Source organism: Microtus pennsylvanicus, chromosome 12, assembly GCF_037038515.1.
Source record: "Microtus pennsylvanicus isolate mMicPen1 chromosome 12, mMicPen1.hap1, whole genome shotgun sequence".
NCBI lineage: Eukaryota > Metazoa > Chordata > Mammalia > Rodentia > Cricetidae > Microtus > Microtus pennsylvanicus.
Genome location: NC_134590.1, coordinates 88,283,238 through 88,286,404, shown reverse-complemented (window position 1 = coordinate 88,286,404; position 3,167 = coordinate 88,283,238). Strand labels below are relative to the sequence as shown.

General features: G+C 47.1%; 1 pseudogene; it reads right to left on the bottom strand.

Annotated features, from left to right (window-relative positions):
* Positions 1 to 475: 475 nt before the first annotated feature.
* On the bottom strand, positions 476 to 1,864 carry LOC142832785 (serine/threonine-protein kinase VRK1 pseudogene; annotated as a pseudogene).
* Between the last annotated feature and the right edge of the window lie 1,303 nt (positions 1,865 to 3,167).

The window sequence follows — 3,167 nt, the reverse complement described above, 5'->3', positions numbered from 1 at the left end:
ATCTCATAACAGATGAGTAATGGGGACAGCTCTCCCTTGTTCACAACTTTGGGACTCTCTCACCCACACCTCCGTTGGCAGGCGTTTTAATTTTTTACCCACCAATGTGGTGATATTTTGTTTATACTTTAAACAAATAAAGCTTACCTGTAAATTATTGAACCTACTTTTTTTAATCCTATTTCTACATCATTTCCCAAATAACCTACATGGAGTCTTAATATTAGTTATAAAAACTCAGCTGATAGCTCAGACTTATTACTAACTGACTCTTACACTTTAAATTAGCCCATTTTTCTTATCCACCCTCTTGTATGTGGCTCATGGCTTGTTACCTCAGTCCTTACACATCCTGTTTCTTCTTCTTCTGCTGGTGGCTACACCTCTGAATCCACCCTTCTCCTTCCCATCATCCTTAGTTTGTCCCCACCTATACTTCCTGTCTGGCTACCGGCCTGTCAATTTTTTTTAAAGTACACAAAATATTCATTTTAATAAAGTTTGTTTTTAAAAAAAATAGCCATTTAATTATTACTACGACCCCACAAGACTCACATGAAAATAACACAAAGTAGAAAAGGAGAAAAGCCAAATGAGTATGCAGAAAAGTTGATTCCTGGCAGCTCGCTTACTTCTGGGCTTTCTTTCTGGTTCTTGAACGAGTCTGTATGGCCTCTTCCACCTGTGTATTCGAGCACTCCATGTCTTCCACACTACACACCGTGCTTTCTTCTACTTCTTTCTTCCGCTTTGAAGCTGGCTTTGTCTTCATACTTCCATTCTCCACAGCACTAAAATCCAGTTTACCGTCATCTTTACTTCCTATAGCTTTTAGTCCTTGTGAAAGAATGTCACGTAAATTTTGATAAAGAGGTTTTTCAGTGTAGTCCAGTAATTTCACAGTTTCCATGTACTTAGCAATTTCACCTGGCTTGTTCTTCTCAGGAAAGCACTTCTCCATCAAAGCTGTGACATTGTCCCTGTATCTAATTTTAGAATCTCTAACGTAGTTGGGATCTTTCAAGTTATCCTCCCAAGGAAGACAGCCACTGAGCCACTGGATCATGCAATAACCAAGTATTTCCAAATCGCCACGTCGTGATGGGGCCACGCCATTGTGCGCATCGATGCTGGTGAACTCCAGTGTGCCATCATGGCATCTTTTGGGGTCTTCTTTGTACTCTTTATGAACTCCATCTGGGCAGTACCGATAAGCAAGTCCATAGTCTACCAAGTACACCTGGTCAGGGTTCTTGTAGCTCAGAAGAAGGTTGGAGGCTTTGATGTCCCCGTGCACATACTCATGCTCGTGGATGTATTCCAGGATATCCAGAATTCTTAAGCTTAGCTGCAAAACAGTTTTCCGAGAAAACCTTTTGGCATTTGCTTCATATATTTTCTGAAGGTCACTCCCAAAGCGGTCCATTATCATAAACCTGTAACTCTTTCCATTTTTATCATGTAGACCAGATCCCCAATACTTAGGAACACCAAGGTACTTCAATTTATGTGTACGAATCCATTTCTGAATTTGCTCTGGTTTAGCAGCCCGCTGGTAAAACTTCAATTCAGTGAAAAGAGGTCCATTGTCACTGGGTTCCACTTTCACAACACAGGGTGCGTCACTGCCAACCGGTTTGGAAGAATTTGTGTCCGCAAGATATATGCAGCCAAAGCCACCCTGGCCAATGGGCAGTCCTAGTTTCCATTCTTTTTTAGACATGTCGGTTATGCTCTCCCCAGCAGCAAACTGCTCTGCAAGGCGCCTCTTTGCAGGACCCTGTCTTCCAGCCTGAGCTGCTTTTGCACGTGGCATTTTCTCCAGAGTTGCCAATCAGTCGTCCACAGCGTAGTACGAACTTCCCGCTGCCCGGCCTGTCAATTTTTTATTCAACCAATTCAAGTGACAAATCTTTACAGTGTACAAAATGATTGTTATTATTCCACAGCAACCTCTACCAACAGGGTTGGCTCTATTGTGTTGCCTGGGGAAGGTGCAGGGCCTGCTCTCTCACCTGCCTCTGGAATTGATGGGCAGTGTGTGTGGGGGCATCTTCCCCTTGCCCATACTGCCATAAAACGGATGAAAAATGAGGACAGCTGTCCCTTGGTCACATCTTCGGAGCTGGCTCACCCACACCTGCACTAACAGGGTAGGCCTCTATTGTGCTGCCCTGGAGAGGTCCTGGGCCTGCTCTCCTGAGTGCTGCAGCTGGTGGGGGTCAGGGACAGCTGTCCTGCTCTTATGACCACAGGACTTGGTTTCCCACCTGCCCCCAGGCATTAATGGGTGGGTGGGGGCATCTCTTCCCAGCCCATGCTGCCATGTGGCAAATTAGAGGCGGGACTAGGTCTCCTACTCCCATCCTCCGGATTGGCTCACTGTGCTCTCATCATCATGGCAATCTCCGCTGTACTGCCCAAAGTGCAGAGCTTGCTCTCCCATGGTTGCCAAGGGTGAAGGTGTGAGCCCTCACCACCTCAGCCCAGCACTCCCTTCCTCTCTAGTCTCTGTCCACAGGACCTGAGCCTGCCCCCCCCCGCCTCTGTCATAAGGCATCATACCACACATCTGCTCATTCTAATAACAACCTCTGGCTGGTGTTGCAAGGTGTAAGGTGGGCCCATGTCTTCTCTTCAGAGCCCAGGGTGGGCATCTCCAGGCCTGTGTGTGGGTCTTCCTGTCTCATGCCATGTCATGCAGAGCTGGGCCATGGGTCCTCATCACAAGGAGATCCTTATAGAGCCTGACTGCCTGGTGCCTATGGTGGGCAGACTCCTGGTTGCTGCATCTGGCTGCTTTTGGTCAACACCAGCTACAGAGTATGGGGTGGGGGCTTGGTTGGAGTTACACTGCTGGCCAGGTTTAGACTCCCATACCTGTTTGGCTGTGTTGCCACCCTCAGTGATTCAGGCCCGGGTAGAGCTAGCAGCTCCTGCTTGAGTGTGCCCTCCCAGAGCTGAGAGCCTGGGGAGGGCAGCCTCTGTGTTTGACGCCAATTCACCCCCCCATATTCTTTCTAATACAAACATTTCAAATAAGAAAAAAAACACAAGAGCAACAAAACAAGCTTTAGACCTTAACTGTGGGCCCTTTGAGCTTAACCTTTGTAGGGATAAGTCCCGCAAGGGGGCATGTTCGCCTCGGGCTAATGTTTGCCTATAAA